We start from the raw sequence: 20,120 nt of genomic DNA on the forward strand, positions 1-20,120 counted from the left end.
TATGTTATAACCCACGGTGCAAATGGCAACGTGGGTTATAACAACAGACTAGTTATAGCCCAGTTTACTCAATTAAAACTAACTAGTAAAACACGATATTACTATTGAATGTTGGATAAAATCTATTTTTTTATTTTTATTAAAATAATAAAAGAAATTAATTAATGAAAGTTGATAAGTTGGTTATCTGAAAAAATTGTAGTAAGTAATAACATTATGTCGATGTCGATATTCTCTACCTTCTTGTTTACCTGCAATATTTTTGGTAAACATTTGGAAGGGTCGTTTCACTTATTATACCTGCATCTTCATATTGTAGGTAAAAAAAAAAACATTTACCAATTGTTCGTGAAGTTTTGCATTTTGTCCTGTGCACTAAGAAGTTACTTGAATATTTACAAGAAAAATATTGATAATCTTCGAGGATTTTAATAGGACCCATTATGGTCGTATGAATCCAGATATTGCCAGTAATCGGCTGGCTTAGAAACCACTGGAGATTATATTCTTGGAAGAATAATAAATATGAAAATTACCACAGACACTGCAAATACGATAAAAGATATTTTATGTCGCCTCGAAAAATTAAAATTTAAAAAATTACCTGAATCACTGCAATGGGGTATTGACAACGAAGAAAAAGCAAAACAAAAATTGGAAGAAATAACGGGTCTATGTTCGTGCGGTTTATTTGTAGACATTGAGAAAACAGTTTTGGGGGCATCACCAGATGGATTGGTTTATTTGGACTCAATTGTTGAAATCAAATGTCCATTTGCTGCTCGAAACACCGACATCAAAACGGCAATAGAATTTTTTTTTAAATATTTGGAAATGATTCCCAGGGATGATAATAAAATATTATTAAAAGAAAATGACACTTATATATACCAGGTTCAAGGTCAACTGCTTATGAGCAATCTCCAAAAATGTTATTTTATTGTACCTACACAATGTGACTTAAAATATGTATCGTGTTATTGAAGATGATTCTAAATACTGGTACGATAAAATGATAGATACTTTAGAAATACGAGTATGTTACATATTTGAATGGAATGTTGCCCGAAATAACTGACTCGAGAAGTAGCCGAAATTTACCTATAAGAAGCATCTTAAAAAAAGACTTATAAATTATAAATCATAACCATGTACTTATCTATACCTACCTATAAAACAAGTTAATTTTCTGATCAATCAACCACTCAATCATAATTAATAAAGTTTTTATTTCATAACAGCAAGAACCAACACAAATGTCGTAAATAATACCTGATTTCGATGGTTCCAAACGTTTGCAGCTTGATAGTCCATACTGGAAATTTTATAATGTGTACCAGGAATTTTGACTCTTTCGATAACAAATGGATTATTGGATTTTCCCGGTCCTTCTAGGTACTTACCTAGGACCACTAATCATCCCCAAGTAACTGTACGGTACGGTAATAACGGTGAGAAGAGGTAGGTTTAAAATTAAAAAAAAATAAATAAAAATAACAGTATCTAGCTACAGTCGCGAGCAATAAATTTTGATTGTCAAGGTCATTCTTTGACGCAATCGAAAATGCTCCATTGTAAAACAGCCGTAAATATCATAACCTCTCATCACGTTGTATGACATTAATTGTAATTTTTTCTCATTTTTTTGACACTTTGTTGACATGAGCAAAATCAGGCAGGGAAAAATTTTTAATGTGTGACAATCTAACCAAATTTTGAAATGACATTGACGACCAAAATTTATTGCTCGCGACAGTACATTCCTATCTATCTCAAAGTGAAAGTAACAAAACTGAATGAATTTTGGGAGTTCATATTATTGGACCATTTTAATTTATTATAATATAACAGTGTTTTTCTTTTGTTTTCTTTTTTGGTCAATGGTATTTCACTATTTCTCAAAACTATTTCATATTTACCTCACTTTGACATTTAATAGAGATAGGAAATAGTTTTGAGAAATAGTGAAATACAGTTGGTACAATTTGGTTTTGTCCATTTGTCAATTAATTGTCTACTTGACAATACCTATCAAATAATTTCTAAAATTGTCATTGAATTTTGATCATAATTCTAACCTCTCTCTCGCAAGGTTTCACACCATAAAAATGTGCCAATTTTATTCTGACAGTTTCCGGTTTTTTTTTTTGCAACCAACTACAGTTAACAAAAGAGGAAAATCAAAAGAAAAACAGTGTAATAATTTTATAAATATTATTATTCGACGGATTTGGAGACCGATTAGGTTACTATTTAGCGGCATTTGGTAAAGAGTTTGAGGCGTTTGAGCATTTAAAATACTAAAATATTTGTCAACCTCTTTACTTTAAAATTTATAATTTAGATTATAAATGTTTCATTAAATAAAATTGTTCCCTATGGTTCATTGATAAAAAAAATTCACTGTATATTTCTCGCACAAAAACATGTTCATTCATTCTTTCATCAAAAATGGCGCATAATATTTATGGCACGCGAATCAATGAAAATCCTGATCAGTGCGACCTGTTTTTATAATATCGCAAAAATTGCAGAGCACAAATGCCTTGAAGACCCCCTGTAATAAATGACAGCCCAAAGCAATGGACTGACCGAACCCTCGGTCATAAAAGTATTAGTGCGTTATAATATAAGGACCTGCGTAAGTCGCTCTCACTAGCCATAAACCATGTCCGAGCGGCGAGGGCCGCGTCGTCTTAAGTACTTTTGGTTGCCTATTTTCGGATTTATTTTTTATAAATAACAAAAAAACTACGACAGTAAACGAAAAAATAAAATGTTATCGACCTCCGTATTTTAATTATCTATCAAATGAGTGTTTACTTACCGCGAAAAAACGTTCCAGGACAAAAAAATCCGAAAAAAATGATTTCGCGTTTTTATTTAATTACAAATTAATTGTTATACTTTTTTTTTAAATAATATGCTATCGACCTCCGTTTAGGTGCCTACTAACCAACCAAAAGTCAAGCATTGCTTCAAAGTTGATTTTGTAGAAAAATTCCGAAAAAAATAACTCCCATGTATTTAGTATAGGCGCTACGTGAGGGATCGTGGAGCCTTAATCATCGTTGTAACGCCCTTGGTGCATAAATAGCTATAAAAAATGCTTTTAGCTAATAATAATTTAAACATTATTATAACCAAATAATCGATCAGTCGATTATACTTTGGAAATATCATTTGCTAACAGCATTCGGAATGATAAACGAGATACATACGAGAATTACGAGATATAGATAATATATACCGACTCGCAGTAATGCCTAATTCTGAATCCGACTCTGTGAGAATGACACGCGACAAAAAATGTATTAAAACAATACCAGTCTTAAATCCAACTGACCAAATTAACCAGGTAAATAGAATAAATGTGTCACCGCTGAAAAAATAATTGGCCGTTTGACTTGTCGAGCGCGTGCATCGTCGGTCGCATTTCAGTAACAGAAAAAGAAACCATTGCCTGAGGCGAGTCAAATTTTCCCTGAACCAAGATACGAACAGGCGCTTTTATATACAGTGAGCGGCAAAAGTATGGAATAAATTCATTAAAAATTAAACAAAATTGTTTTCAAAAAAATCTTTGGACAGGTCAATTTTAGTTTATAAAAATACATATTTTAATGTAAAATAAAATTCCAAGCAGTCATTTGTTTTCGAGTTATGACGTCATGGATAGTTTTTTTAAATGGAAACCCCCTATTTTTGTTCTTGATTCTGATAGCCCTTTTAATTATCTAAACGTCAGTATAATTTTTTTTTTACCATATACAGGTTGTCTCAGCTAAGACTTTCGAGCCTAATATCTCGGGTTTTTGCCAACGGATTTTTATTAAATTTAAAATGCTGATATTTTAGACCGTGAAGGTTCAGTTAGTAATAATAAAATTACCTCAAATTAAAAAAATTAATTTTAACACATGTTTTCTTTATTGAAAATTATGCGCGATTATTATTAGATTGTTAAACATTAAAAAATAGGGGTATACACAAACAATTAAGTAAATCAATTGTCTGATTCAACGAAAAGATTAGATTTTGTCGTTAAAAATTTAATCTAAAAGTTGAACGTATTTGAGCAGTTACCTTTTGAAACAATTGATGATTAATTGCCAAGCGACATTTTGTACACCCTTTAAAGTCTGTCAAAATTGGGCGCGCTTTATTAGAAACGTCATTGACAATTTATTGAAAGTACTCGAAAAATAGACTACAGCGGCAGAAATTTCAATATTGTTGAAAAAGGAAAAAAATTTTGCCTATGGAGAGTGTTGTAAGAACTTCACTGACACAGTCCGTTTTCTCGTGGAACACTATCCAAATGTAGGCTTTACAAAATGTAAGGTTAAGAGAGTCGTCAATTTATTTGAAGACACAGAAAGCGTGCGTGAACTAAATTACCTTGCTAAAATATCCCGATCGTGTTTTAGTTCTTTATGGAAGAGTTAAAGCATCCAGTATAATAAATTACGTCCAAATGTTGTCTTTAACTTTGTAAATGTTTGTATGGTTAGCAAGATAAACGTCATATACCGGGACATTTTTTAACATTGAACATAGCCCATACTTATTCCCTATGTTCAGTTTTAAAAAACACAGGTCAATGCATGTATGTAATCACGTAACCAAGGTAACGAAACTAAGTACTTGACAGTTTAACAAAATGGTCAAGTTGTTTGAAGAAAAAATACACATAATGCAGTTATTCTATGCCAATCAGAGCATTAGAAATGTGCGTGACATTTCCAATGCAACACATGATAGACCAATTCCTTCAATCGGAACAATTTTTAATATTATTTCAAAATCTCTGGTGTTCGGTATAGTTGGTTGCGTAGCAACCAGGGATGGGCGGTGTCGACAATTTGTGTCGACTATGTCATTGTCGACGCGTCGACAATTAGCTAGATGTCGACAAATTGGGAGCTGTCAACAATGTCGACAATGTCAACAATGTCGAGATTCCGATAATTAAAGTTTTAATTGCATTCAGAAAACATCCTTACTCTCGAAATAAAAATTTAAGAAAAGTGACGGTTTTAAATGCACTCTATGTAAATTAAAAAAAAAAATCCAAAACAATAAAATCAAACATGGTCCGCATTAACAATTTGGTTAAGTTGGAAATAATGCTAAAGCTGAGTACGGTTGGTCAATAAGGAGGATTGCGCCAAATTTATACAATTACCTATCATTTAAGAAACCAAATACGAAATTCATTTTTACCGTTATGTTTTAAAATTATATTATTAGAAAAGTTTTCGCTACGGGACTGCGGCCGGTCGGGATCGAGTTAGGTAGAAAATTTCAAGGCAAAACCGAACATCTGGCAGCTTCAAAAAATTGCACCCTTTAACGCTCCAAATTGTTGTAAACAACACCGACCCAAACAAAGCCTTTAACAAACATTTCAATGCCGAGTATGACACTTTGTATCCAATGTTTAGCAGTGCAGCAGTTGTGCTGAGACACCCTGTATAAGGAAATTTTTGAGAAAAAAAATAATAAATTTGGAAAAAATAAATTTTATAACAAACAAAAACAAGTCAAAAACTGTGTTAGTAAGTACTTAAAATTATGGAATTAAATGTTCGAATTGCCATCCCCCAGCTTGTTGACAATAAGCAAGTTTATGAAGAAATTCCCCCTGTTTTAGTTTTATCTAGTTTTATCCCCGCACCCAATCAAAATTAAAATTTCTAGACGTGTTTCTGTTAAATGAGTCATTTTCGGAAACGTTTTGTAAAACAAATAACACATACGAATGAAATTGATAGTAACATTTGACTGTTTGATTTAACTACTTGATTTTTTGACTAGTTTTTGTTCGTTATAAAATTTATTTTTTCCAACTTTATTATTTTTTTTCTCAAAAATTTCCTTATGTAAGATAAAAATTTTTTATACTGTCATTTAGACAATTAAAAGGGCTATCAGAATCAAGAAAAAAAATAGAGGGTTTCGATTTAAAAACACTAGCGATGACGTCATCATTCGAAAACAAATGACTGCTTGGAATTTTCTTTGGTACTAAAATATGTATTTTTATAAACTAAAATTGACTTGTCCAAAGATTTTTTTGAAAAAGGTTTTATTTAATTTTTAAGGAATTTATTCCATACTTTTGCCGCTCACTGTACACTGGGTGCCCCAAAATTCGCGGAACAACTTAGCAGTATGTTGTTAAGTGGTTATTAAAATATCAGGTAAAAATGTTTACAAAAATCAATCTTCTTTTTTGTAGAAGATATGGACCTCTTCGTTACACTAAATGTGGCAACGTCTAAAAACATTCTATGTATCGCAATAGCCTGCAAATATTTCATTTTTGTTGTATCCATGGAAATGAGAGACAAAAATCAAAGCCATGTTGCCATACGTTATTTGAGGTAAAACGGACATAAAATTAGTACTTGGAAATGCTGGAAATAATGAAGAAAATAATTGCAAACCTAATCACAATCGTTCAGCATTATTATGCCACTGGCTAGTAAAAGACAAATAGTCAAAATCTTTTTTAATATGTAAAATAAATGAGATCAAAGCTGCACCTTTTGAGCCCCCATATCTTCAAATCTAAGAGATATAGAATATAAGGAATAAGGAATAACATGTCTGACTTTTTACGGGGTTCGAGTCCTAGACTCTTATTTCCCCAATATGGCTGGCAGTCACCTACTCATGTAATGTGTAGGGCTGTGACAGACTTGTCAAGTATCGAGTCACCGTAAACTCTGGCTGATCGGCCTTCAGTTGCGAATCCAGCAGGTCGAGTTTACGGTGTGGGGGTGGGGTTGTGAGAGACACAAATCGCGAGAAAATGGGGACTGCAGAGAACCTAGATCGTCGTCGGAATGCTCCCGCTTTTGCGTGACAACGAGGGCAAAAAACTGCAAAAAAAAACCCTCGTCGGAGCAGAAGAAAAATGGGGGAACGCTCGGAAAACAAATGAAGAAACTACGCAACAATGGAACATCGAAACCTAATCGCTACAAATATTTACCGGTTTGGATTCCGTTAACCTGGTCCTCGGAACTGAAGTCGGCCCTGGTGCGGAATCTGGAACACACTTAGTGGTGATGCATTAATTTCTGCTCCAGAACTTGCGATTGCTCTGGAACAAAATCTGGGGAAATTTTGTCGGAGGACTGGAGGTGTAGGAGCCTCAGTCCTGTCGGAGGAGCAGACATTTTGGCCGCTTGTGCCGCATAGGGGCATTCTCGTCGTAATTGACGGATTCGCGCACGAGTGGTTCGGGTGTACAGCCGCTTTCGCATAGAATTTCCGTGCATCATCCAGCAGGAATTCTTTGATGGTGGGGAGGTTCGCTTCTCGATGGAGTTGAGTGTTCCTGACGAACCACGGGGCATTAAAAGCCGCTCGGAGGAATTTGTTCTGCACGACCTGCAGCTTCTGGAGTTGCGTGTGAGACACGGTCCCCCAGATCGCAGAGCCGTACATCATGGACGGTCGGATCATTGTACGGTAAATTGTGATTTTGTTCTTGATGGACATCTTACTTCGCCGATTGACCAGCGAGTTAAGCTGCCCTCGAACCATCTGACCGCGAGTTTTCGCGTGCTCGACTTGATTGTTGAACCGGAGGTGGTTATCGAATGAAATGCCGAGGTACCGGACCTCGTTTTTCCACGGAATGAGTTGTTCGAACATTTCGATTTCGCCAACCGGACGGTGAAAACGCCGACGGGTGAAAAGAATCGCACTGCTTTTGTCTGGGTTCACATCGATTCGCCAGAGGCGAAACCATGTCTCCAGACTCACTACCGCCCTCTGGAGTCGCTCCGTAATTTTTACGGGCGACCAGGAGTGAGAATTGCAGTGTCGTCTGCATACAGCGCGATCTTTGTTTGATCGGGCTTCGGAATGTCGGCAGTGAAGATTGCGTACAGAGTCGGTGAGAGCACCGAGCCCTGTGGGACGCCTGCCTCGATGTCGCGTTCCGTTGAGAAAACATTCCCAATTTTTGCGTGAAAGTTTCGATTTTGAAGAAATGAGTTGATCAGTTTGACCATCGCCAGTGGCACGCCAGCAACGTGGAGCTTGTAAACAAGCCCGCCGTGCCAGACTGTGTCAAAGGCTTTGGCCACATCAAGAAAAATCGCGCCGGTCGAATGCCGTTGACCGTTGCTTTTCGCAATGAATTCGGTAACGTGAAGGATTTGATCCGACGTCGAATGTTGGGGGCGAAATCCAAATTGTTCGTCAGGTAAAATTTGTTTCTCGTTAGTCACTCTGACCAGACGGGTCAAAATAACTTTTTCGAGAACTTTTCCTATTGAGGATAGGAGACTGATCGGCCGATGATTCTGGGGAAATTTCGGATCTTTCCCGGGCTTCGGAATGAAAATGACGTTGGCCTTTTTCCATCGAGAAGGAAAGTGGCAGAGTCGCAGGCTGGCGTTGATTATTGTGGTCAGAGCGACGACAACTCTGTCCGGCAATAATTTCACCGCTTTGTTTGGAATGTTATCTGGTCCGGGTGCTTTTTTCACCTTGAGAGACCCGATAATTTTTCGGACCTCCGCCGGCGAAGTTGGTGTAGTGCTTGTTTCTATTTGTCTCGACAGAATGTCTTCCACCTGATGCTCGATTCGCTCGATGTGATCGACGTCGGCGTCCTCGATGTTCGGCCTGCATTGCAGTTCCAAACTGTCGGCGAACGCCTCCGCTTTCTCCTCATTCGAGAAAACGAGTCCTCGCGTACCGTGAATCGGTGGTAGTGGCTTTTTGTTTGAGCGGAGCGCTTTCGCCATTCTCCAGATCGAGTTGTCCTCTGCAGTGAGAGATTCGAGTTTTCTTTCCCATTGATCATTGCGGTGATCAATGAGCGCGTACTTGACTTCATTGCCGAGACGATTCGCCTTCCTCCTGTCGACGGCGTCGCTAGTCCGGTGAGCTAGGCGCCTCGCAAGATTTTTCGCACGGATGAGGTCAACGATCCATTGCGGTACATTGTTTTTGTTTTTGTGTCGCGGCTCGACCCGAATTCGAGTTGAGTGAGTCATCGCTGTTGTAATTTTACGCTCGAGCGTGCCAGCTGCGCGCTCAAGGTCGTCGACATTCCTGATGCGGGGAACAGGTCCGTACTCGAGAATTAATAATTCCGTAAAACGCGGCCAATTGATGTTTTGAACGGGTGTGTTTGTAATGTCGTTTGCCTCGTCACCGATATGCATCAGGACGGGCACGTGATCTGAGTCGAGCGCCTGAGAAGCGTGGAGTCGTAATTGAAATGGAACATTTTTGACGAGTGCAATGTCTAATATGTCGGCGTGAAAATCGCGTGCATCATAGTACGTCGGCTCCGGCGGAGCTTCGATTATCATGTCTGTGTTGTCCGCGAGCTCGAGTAAAATTCGACCGTTGCGGTTGGCCCTTCGACTGCCCCAGATCTGGTGCTTGCAGTTGAAGTCACCCGCGGCGATGACCGAGGCGCCGGTATCTAATATTTCCGTGATGTCATTTTCCCGGAGCAGAATTTGCGGCGGGTGGTAGCACGAGATGATCGTCAATGGACCGTTAACGGTCTCGATTCTCACCGCAGTGGCTTCCAAGTTATGGAGCACGGGAAGCGCGATCTGGTAGTGTGGGAGTGTGCGGCGCACGTAAATGGCTGTTCCTCCTCCAGGACCGTGGGGACGGTCGCTGCGGTACAATTCATAACCCCGGATTTTAGGGTCCGCAATCCCGCCGTTAAGGTTGGTCTCGCTGACCAACAAAGCGTCGAGTTCATGATCGTCTGCGAAGATCTCCAGCTCGTTGCGGGAGTTTCGCAGACCGCGTGCATTATGAAATGCGATCTGCAGCGACCTCACTCTCCTCTCTTGTGCTGGCATTTAGCAACCAGAGAGGAGATTGGGGAGGAGAGCGAGCACTTTCCCAAGAATTTCATCCTTGGTGCTCGAGGACTGGATCGCGAGCAGAATGTCCATGAGGGCATTTCCGTTCGCGGCGGGTGTTTTTGGCGCTTGTCGGGCGGGGGGCTGGGGGCGCGGGCGCGGGTGCGGGTTTTTTGGACGCCGCTGCGTCCGCAAAACTTTTCCCCGTGCTGGGCTTGTTCCCTGCATTCGGAGCTGGGGCTGATTGCCTGGCAACTGCAGGGGGTTGTTGCCTTGAAGAGGCCTGACTGGGAGCGGGGGCGCGGTTTGAATTTTGGCCCGGCTGGGGTTTGTTTCCCAGGTACCCACGTGGGAACCTGGGGCAGCCACGGCAGCTGGCAGTGTGTCCGCCGCCGCAATTGGTGCACCTCGCGGGGATTTCTTTGGACTTTTTGCAGTCCTTTGACTCGTGTCCCTCGCCGCACTTCACGCACTTCGCGAGTGCGTGACAGTTCTTCTGAGAGTGGTGAAACCGTTGGCACCGGTGACATTGTGCCGTTGACCCCTTCTTGTGGGGCCGCTCCACCGAGATTCTGAGGTGGCAAACCGTCCTCAAATCGAAGATTTGTCCCTTGTCCTTTGGCACTTCGAGAAGTACCAACGGAAGGGGCAATTTTGATCTGCCTGAGATCATTCTGGTCACCTTGATTGGTGCCAGACCTTGGTCCACCAGGTCTGACTTGATGTCGTCGAGGCTGATCTCGACGGGGACCGTCCTCAGCACGGCTCTGAGGGTTTTCGCCTCGGGGAGAGCGAACGAGTGAAACGGCACTCGTCTCTCCTCAAGGAGTCGCGTCAATGAACGGAAGTCGTCGACACTGACCGGATTCACCCGGATGCCGTCGACGCACGGTTTGGCCTTGCTGAAGTGGATGCGCCGTTGCGTCATCGCTTGAGCGAGACCGCTCCATTTTGCCGCGTCCCGAACAATGATCGGCGGAATCTTGCTCGCGGCGGGCGGCTGGTTTCCCGCCACTTTTGGCGTGGGAACCGGATTGTTTGGCGTCGGCTGCGAGACCTGAGGGGTCTGGGCCAACTTGGTCTTCTTGACCTTTCGGGGAACCTCTGATGGAGGTTCCCTGTCGGGTCCTGAAGTTTGGGGTTCGGGGTGAGGTGAGGGGTGACGTTTGCGGTACCTGACCTCGATGAATGGGGCTCCGTTTTCAGGCTCGACTATCTCCTCCACCGAGGTGGAAGGTTCGGCCTGGTCGGACTCTGGGGATGGGGGTGTTGACGGTGAGACGTCCATTTCTGGATCGTCGTCATTGTCGTCATCTTCTTCGATGTGGGAACGGACATCAGACGTGGCGAGCAGCGCCAGGGTGTCGTCTCTCTCCTTGCGGAGAGTCACGACCAACTCCCTCAGCACCTGCAGCTCCTCCATCATCTGCTTCACGTCCCCCGGCGTGAGGTTCAAGTGGGGTGCCATCATCCAGGTGGCACAACACTATGTTTAATTGTCTTTATTTTGTAAGTTTTGCTCAGAACTTTGGCCGACAAGCGGCTTGGGTAACTGAGACTTCGCTCTGAGAAAATTTATTTTTAAATTTTGAAGCGCTCTTGGAAACACGTCTGGCTCATACCAATGCACAAGCGAGACTAAGATATAGAATTTTAGTGTTGAAAACACTTATACGGAGCCAGGTTCGATGTTTACCGTCACGAAATTTCGTCAAGTTCGAGCGTCACGCGGCGCGCGCATCGGAGGGGTAGAGTGGGCAGTTGCATTCCATGAGTTCAATTTCAATGAAGAATTGCAGAAGTGACTCAAGTGAATGACTTTAAGTTTAGCTGTATCTCTGTTAATATCTATCGTTAAAACATTCACCTTTGGGTTAAGGAACGGTTATTTAAATTCACGGATACATTAAACATTAAAGTAATCTGACGAGCTCGTTGATCGTCTGTTCTTGTACGCCAAACGAGAGAAATTTCGATGTAGAATGTTGGATTGTCGGGCTGTTGTAAAAAATTCACTTTTATTTACTTCCTTTTTGCCAAAAACTTTTATTTTTGGGACAATTCGATTCAGCACAATGAAAATGGTATTTGTAGGTAATTTTTAGATCTCCTAATTTGTTTAAACAATCAGAATAACATAAAAAAAAACTTTCAGGATTGATATTTTTTCCTTTCCCCGAGAACGTAGCTCAAATGGTACTAGATACGAGAAAAATGCATTAGACCTTTTTTGTAGAGCATGCAATTTTCTACAAAAAAGTCCCTCGAGGCATATGTTTATCTGTTATAGTTTAAGTTCCAACACCCAATAGCGCGCGAATAATTCCGCTAAAAATGATCATATTTACTTTTAGGTCACTTCTATCTCTTATGCCCGTATGCACAAAACTTGCTTTAACGATTTGTCAACTAATGAATCGTCAAATCTGACAATCCGTCAAATTTATTTCCGTATGCACAAAAGCAAATTCCAAATAATTAGGGCCCGGATTTTAGGCAAAATGGACTATTTTTATTTTTTAAGGCACATGTATGAAACTTGTCTATAAATGATTTCTGGCTTAATTAGAGTAATTAGAGCCATATTTGATTCTGCCTATTCGGCCTAAAATGCCCTTTAAATACCTATTTTACCTTTTAACTGCCTGAACATGCCTAAATTGACCAAAAATCAATTTCATTTTTGCGGTTTTTTCCCAATTTTCGAATTCTGGGAAGTTTACGGTATTGAAAATGTAAAAGTGGTACCTCAATAAAATTTACAATGCTTTATGATTTTAAAATTTAAGGAGATGTAATTACTGAAATGTACAAAGTGCAGTACAATACAGGAATTACTTTTTCGCTTTTACGGTTGGGACCATGATGTCAGCGGTAAATACTCCGACAATACCTAAGTACCACAAACCATTAGACTGGACTGGCATAAATTACAGAGTTTATCTGTTTGCCTCTGTTCGAAGGGGTGCAGGTATACGCGGTCTAATGTTTTCTGATACTTAGGTATTGTTAGAAGCTTTAACGTTTATAAAATGGTCCTTGCCATAAAAACGAAAATTAAAATCCCGAAGTGAAACAATAAGAGAAACCTTAAGGGTGTCATTTTCTAAAAATTTAAGAAATATAAAATTAACCATCTCCTCTGAAATTTGGTGGGAGACGTAAATATAAGCATTACAAATTTGTCATTTCTCGTTTACTTTATCTCCGTGCAGTGGTCGTGTTTCTTGTGAACCTGTTTAAAGTGAACATAATGCCGAAACAAAAAATTAGTTTACGCGAAAAAATATTACAGTGGACAAGCAAGAAAGATTTATATGAAATAAAATCAACCCGAGAAATGTTTTGTAAAGCTTGTGGTAAACTGGTAAGTTAAGCATAATTAAAAATATGTCATTTTATATTTTTTACTTATTTGAAAATTTTATTTTTTGTAGTTTATATGCGAAAAAAAATGTCACTTGCAACAGCATGAGCAAACGGCCATCCATAAAGAGAACATTATGACACCGCTTCGGCAAACGTTGCTGACACAGAACTTGGAGGAATCGGCAAATAGTACATTCAATATGGAACTTTGTAACGTCTTTTTAGCTGCCAATATACCATGGCACAAACTACAAAATCCTGCGTTTCAGAATTTTCTGACAAAATATTGTGGTAGAAAAATTCCGGATGAGTCTACTTTACGGAAAAATTATTTACCAAAATGCTACAAAGATGTATGAACATACTATCTTTTAATATTTAATTTAAAATTATTTTCACTTTTAGACTATTGACCGCATTCGGAATGAGCTGGATCCTTTTAACATATGGGTTTCAGTTGACGAAACAACAGATGCACTTGGGCGATATGTGGCGAATTGTCTGGTTGGGAAACTTTCAGAAGATGAACCTGGAAAATCTTATCTTTTGGCGTCTAAACAATTAGAAAGAACAAATCATGAGACAATAGCTAGATTCGTAAATCAATCTTTAGGTAAGGGTTTTTCACTTTTTTAAATTTATTTTGATTTAAAATTTCTATGCGTAGAAATCTTGTGGAGTACCAGAGTTGTTGCTGAAAAGTTTCTTTTGTTTGTAACGGATGGAGCACCATATATGATAAAATCTGGTAGACACCTTAAGGTGTTTTATCCAAAAATTGTGCATGTTACATGCTTAGCGCATGCTTTAAATCTAGTGGCTGAAAAAATTCGCTATCAATATGAAGATGTGGATAATTTAATTTCGAACGTGAAAAAAATTTTCGTTAAGGCACCTTTGAGAGTTGAAATGTACAAAGAAAAACTAAAAGAAATGCCACTGCCTCCACAGCCAATTTTAACACGATGGGGAACATGGCTTCAGGCTGCTATGTTTTACAGCGAACACTTTGATTCCATTAAAGAAGTAAGTATATAAAAGATAAGCAAATTAATTGATTGTTAAACTGTTTTTAACTACTCACAGGTTGTCATGTCCTTTGATGGAAGTTCTGCTGTTGCTATTCAAAAAGCACAGTCTATAATGAAGAAACCCGGAATAAAAAACCAATTAATTTATGTTCGCAGTAATTTTAAAATAATCTGCGAAAGTATTACTCAATTGGAAAAAAATGGGTTACCTTTAACCGATTCAATCAAAATTGTTGAAAACGTATTTACCTCCCTAAAAAAATCTCCAGGCCCTGTAGCAGCAGTAGCATTAAAAAAACTTGAAGATGTTACTGAAAAAAATCCTGGATACAAATTTCTTCTGGAATTGGCAAGAATTTTTAGAGGTGAAGATGTGCCGGAACATGACACCAAAATGGAAGAAATTTATTACAAATTTGCGCCCATTACCTCTTGCGAGGTAGAAAGAAGTTTTTCAAAATATAAGTCCATTTTGGTGGATAACCGACAATGTTTTAAAGTAGAAAATTTAGAGCAATATCTTGTATGCAATGTAAATACGTAACAATGTAAATAACTAACAAACTTGTAGTATTGTATATTAATTAATAAAAAATAATTAGTAAATATCTTGTTGTGTGTACCTACTTAAAACTTTAAAAACACATTTTTTAATTTAATTAACCACAACTTTAAGGACCTAGTATGGCTTATTTTCAGTTTTTAAGGGACTATTTGCAGTAGTTTAAGGGACTATTTTAGGCACCTATTTCCGACTTTTTAATTGCCTAAAATCCGGGCCCTACAAATAATTAACGATTCGTCAATTGATGTGTTGACGAATAGTACTCTTGGCAACATTGAAAATTATTTAAAATCGCGTATGTATTCGCTAATGTCAAATGTTAAAAAAGTATCTCCGTTTGACGTTTGATAGTGACTGTTGTGTTGTCCATTCGTTTCGTTTTTTCTGCGTATTAAATAATGAGTTCGTGTTCTCAAAAAAGGGTTAATTTTACGGAGCTGGATAAGCAGTTATTGCTGGCCATTGTTGGAAAGTAAGTACCTACATATATAATTTATTAATATTCTTGCATAACCAATACCTGTGTATCATACTACATACATCTACCTACCACCAATTAACCATCTAATCGACTTAAATCCAAACTTATCCTAATGTAACATTTTCTTATCCATGCGTAGATATGCAAAAATAATTGAAGACCAGTCTACGAAAAATTGTGTGACATCTTCAAAAACCGCAACTTGGGCAAAGGCTTGCGCAGAATATAATGCCCAGTGTGAAACGGGACCCCAAATAACCTCGTAGGTAAAATTTCGGCACATTTTAAAAATACACCATGTATATCATGTTTTATAAAATGTACACCTGTATATAGACTTCTATGTACTTATTAAAGTGATCAAGTTTGAATTTGATTTATTGTTTTTAACGTCCGTCAAAAAAAATGCAAGTTTTTTCATTCATTTGCGTTCATAACAGTAGTTTATTTAACGAGTTCGTATGTAAATTGGTTTTTTTTTTGGCATGAATGGGCCAGTTTAAAACGCGAGTAAATGAGCGTTTTAAATGCCCACGAATTCACACAAAAGAAAAATTTTTGACAGTGTCGAGAAAAAATTGTAATTCAAACTTATGGGCGCCAAAAAAAATTTTGTATGCAACTCGTACTTTCTTTTACTCGGCGGATTTGCGCTCTCGTAAAAAAATGTATTACTTTAAAAAATGAAAAAATAAAAAAATTGAAGCAAAAAATGTATTAGGTGTAGATAAAGCAGCAATTCGATCGCCTACGGCTCGTTTCGTAAACTTAATCTTCGTGAATAATGGCTATCATAATCGCTCATATAATAATATACTATAAAACTTGGCGGTTTTTAAATATGACATGCCATGATTTCCAATTTGGACAGCATTTGGTAATTTGTACTCGTCAGCGGGTTTCGGTAAATTACTGTCAAAATTATTTACGGAAAAATGAATAGTTACTCCAATGAAGAATGAATTTTTATGGTAAAAGCCTTTGACAGTTGTGTTAGTTCGCGGAGACTTGTTTAGATGAAAATTTTAATTCAGCAACTTATTTAGATTTATTAGTAACTAAGTTAGGAACTGCATTGGAAGAAGTTGCAAGAGAAATTCAGGAAATCAGCATTTCAGCTTAGAAGTTAGAAATTTTTTAAACGATTCATTTCCAGATTATTGGACTGGTAGAGGTGGTGCTATAAATTACGCGTTAATTACTGAGAGGCAGTTGACCAGTGTAAGAAGTGCTTTTTACAACAGACTGAGTTTTGGGGATTGTTGGGTATTGTGTATTTCAAAACGAATATGAATATTTATTCTAATTTTATCTTTCTTGGGTACTTATTGTAAATTTTTCAAAGAATTATAACAAAAACTGCTTATAAACTGTTAATTACTTCAATATTATTTCTTTCTTTCTATTAATTCTTAGGCAGAATATAGCCTAAGGGAGTCCGTTTCGGCTCAGGGACGCGAGGGTCGCGGGTTCGATTCCGACCCAGGGCGAAATTTAAAATAATAAAAAAAAAAGGCTATATTCTATCTCGTGATTCGGAAGTCACGTTAAGCCATTGGTCCCGGTCTACTGAGTTGGTCATCATGCCCCTCATAGATTTGTAAACCAGTCTCAGACTGTGTAACAACATTTTGATGTATAGAAATAGTGGCATAATATCTATAAACTGAATGCACAATATTAGTTGACTATGTTCGACTTTGAGAGTGAACACCCGGTATATTAATACGTGAAGGAAAAATTTTGTACCCCTTTTTAAGCAAATTGTGCGCACGGAGGAGTGTGAGATTTGGCATGGTTAAAGTTTATATGGAGAAGCAGTGCAGAAAGATAAACATTTCTGTACAATATACAGGGTGTGCCAAAAAAAAAAGACGAGTCCATTTCTCCCTTATTTATCGGAGGATTTTAGTTATTTATACACCAAATGAAATGGTTGTGAATAGTCTACAAAAGGCCCTAAATTCACATATAGCCCTAAGGGCTTTAAGGATAAGGTGTCAAAATATTCTTTTTCAAATGCGAAAACATATTTTTTTTACAATTCTGATAAAGATTTTTATTCTGAAAGGATACATACAGGGTGGAACAAAAGTATCAAATATTGGCTGTAACTTTTTAATTTGACAATTTATTAAAAAATGTTTAATATAAAAGTTGATTGGTGTTTTATCCTGCATCATCCGGTCTTTCCAGTTTGTTCCTATCTTCTTTTGTTTCGCTGCTATGGCAACCAACTTTGGTTTTTTAAATAGCACCTATACATTTTTTGTGTGATTTTCAAACAAGCGTATCTTTCTGTATTCATAAATACAGTTTTGCCATTATGGGGAAAAAGAATAAAATTAAAAAAAAAAAAAAAACAAAAGTGACAAAATTAACTTACTAAGTAATAAAAAGGTAGCTCGGTGGCCGCATGGCTGTCGGAGACAGTGCTCCGAGGTCGCGGTCCCGGCGTTAGTGGGTTCGAATCCCACCGAAGGGGGAGGATTTTTTCAAAGGAAGGAAACTCCGCCGGGCCATGGATGTGTGTGTATGTCTAGTAGGGGCTGACGGTAGGGTGGTGGAGGGAAGAGCGACACTCTCCCGACACCACAGCGAGGTCAGCAGGGTTCAAATCCCAGGCCGGATGGGCCTCCCATGGATGTTGTGTGTTGTGGTATTCGTGTTGTGTCGTCCAGAAAAAGGAGAGGAGAGAGGGTGGGCGTGGGTAGCCGGGGAAAGTACCCCGGAGCCCCGCCGCACCACAAAGGAAAAAATGAGAAACCAAGCCGACCGTAAAAGGTACCTGATAGGATTCATCACTAATTAATAATAAATTTATGTGTATCGGTTTTTTACATCGCGTTTAGTATAACGGTCCGACAATTTCATAATTTTGTTGCCCATTCTGATATAACTTTTCAATACCATAAACGTTAACAGAAGCATTATTTAATTGTTCGAAAATATTTAAACTATCTAACCTTACTGGAAATTCGATACCGTCAAAGTTGAAAATTTGAGTAAAGTGTGGATAAGATCTCGGATCCCATTCCGGTCCTTCCGGTTTGCAGACTGCAGCTACCGCACTCCAAGCGAAGCAGTAATAATCTTGATTGCGAACGTTGACTACAGCATTTCTTTTTTTTATAGATGCAGGTAAATGAATAAATGATGAAACTCTGAGTGGGTTGTACTTGCTAAAATTTAATTCCATGTATATGATGCTTACTAGACTCCATCCTAAAACAAAAAAAAATACATTAATATAATGTAAATAATAATACATGTATAAATTTATTTACCTGAATCTTTCTCCAAGAATTCGCTCATTTTGTTCTCAATAACCCCCTTAAAATCCTCAATAATATTACTCCAATTAGAACCCAATGTTATAATGATGTTTCTAGTGTTGAAAGATTTTATGTCAAAAAGATTTTGCGATTCCAATGTGTACAGTCCGAACAGCTCCAAGTTTAATTTTACAGTTGTATGTTTCTCAACGTTTTCCTGAATGAGATTTATCATTTTCTCCCTGATTTCTTCGATAAATTCATTCAAATCAACACAAGTTCTTTCACCGGTTATCCTATAACTTGTAACATTTGATTCGAATGCTGTTGCATTTGATGAACACCATCCTCTTCGAGTTTTTTCAAAGATTTGTTTTTATGTTGTGCAGATTTTCGGTGGGAATGTAGTGTTGTCGCGGGAATTTGAATATCACATGTTGCACATGTAACATATGTGATCATCGAACGTATACGTTTTCTTCTCGAACAACTCTCCTTTTCATGTCTCAGAAATGCTCGATTGGTAGTGAAATGTGTCAAACAATTTCCACATTGAACGGTTTGCTAAATATTATAAACAAAAGAAAAAATATACATATTTAGTTGCGCGGTTTACATTTAGACTGTCTTTAGTTACTATTATTTATCAAATTAAAAAAATAATAAAAAAATAATTGATAAACAATAGATATCCAGCAAGACCACGTGGAGGAACAGTCACGCTTGCCATCGCGGGTGTGCTTTTTTTATTTAAACTCTCTCTCTCACTCTTTCTCACTACTCATTCATTCATGAGATACATTTCTAACATTTTGAATCAGAACAGTGTGAACATGATCTTCAAGAACTTATTCTTCACGATCAGATTCTTCATGATCAGATTCTTCACGATTAAGTTCTTCATAAGCGTCGATAATAATACTGAAAAACTCTTCAAGAATTTCATCATCAGTATCATTGTCGACGTTTACATCTCCTAATCTATCAGAAGCTATACTTGATGCTTCCGAAACACCATCATCGACATCCATATTGATCTCATCCATCTCGACGGTTTGTATCAAAGGGTGATGCAGTTCACCATCACCACCCCTCTGATTTACACCGTCAGCGACAGATTGAATCTCTAATATGTTATCGATGATTGGTGCTGGTGAATTTGAACCTATATCGTCGACATCTTCCAACTCCTCACCAACCTCCACCAAACGTTGATAACCTTGGTCGTTATCACGCATCTGGCTTCTCTTATTTTCCACATCCACCAAACGTTGACAATCGTAGTTATTGTCACGCATCTGGTGTCTGTCGATTAATTGCTGAGAATTTAAAAGATTTTCATCGAAAGTAGGTACCAAATCACCATAATCATCATCATGAACACCCTGATCATTATTGCCGAGTTGACATTGATTGTAAAGATCATTGATGACAACTTCGGAATAATGATCGAGATTTTCATCACGATAATCATTCACATCTACATCAACATTCTCACTTTCTCCACTTTTATTAGAGAAAAAATTGAGTAGGGATATA

At 38.2% G+C, this 20,120-nt stretch overlaps 2 long non-coding RNA genes across 2 annotated transcripts; one reads left to right on the plus strand and one right to left on the minus strand.

The window, feature by feature from the left end:
• The first annotated feature begins 10,547 nt into the window (after window positions 1-10,547).
• Window positions 10,548-14,332, plus strand: LOC138140876 (uncharacterized). The gene is made up of 3 exons (XR_011162786.1): window positions 10,548-13,582; window positions 13,635-13,842; window positions 13,897-14,332. It is a non-coding gene; the product is annotated as an uncharacterized lncRNA (long non-coding RNA).
• Window positions 14,333-17,840: 3,508 nt separating this feature from the next.
• Window positions 17,841-19,364, minus strand: LOC138140875 (uncharacterized). The gene is made up of 2 exons (XR_011162785.1): window positions 18,594-19,364; window positions 17,841-18,531 (listed from the first exon to the last, which is right to left on the minus strand). It is a non-coding gene; the product is annotated as an uncharacterized lncRNA (long non-coding RNA).
• Between the last annotated feature and the right edge of the window lie 756 nt (window positions 19,365-20,120).

The sequence above is a fragment of the Tenebrio molitor genome, unplaced genomic scaffold, assembly GCF_963966145.1.
Source record: "Tenebrio molitor unplaced genomic scaffold, icTenMoli1.1 SCAFFOLD_50, whole genome shotgun sequence".
NCBI lineage: Eukaryota > Metazoa > Arthropoda > Insecta > Coleoptera > Tenebrionidae > Tenebrio > Tenebrio molitor.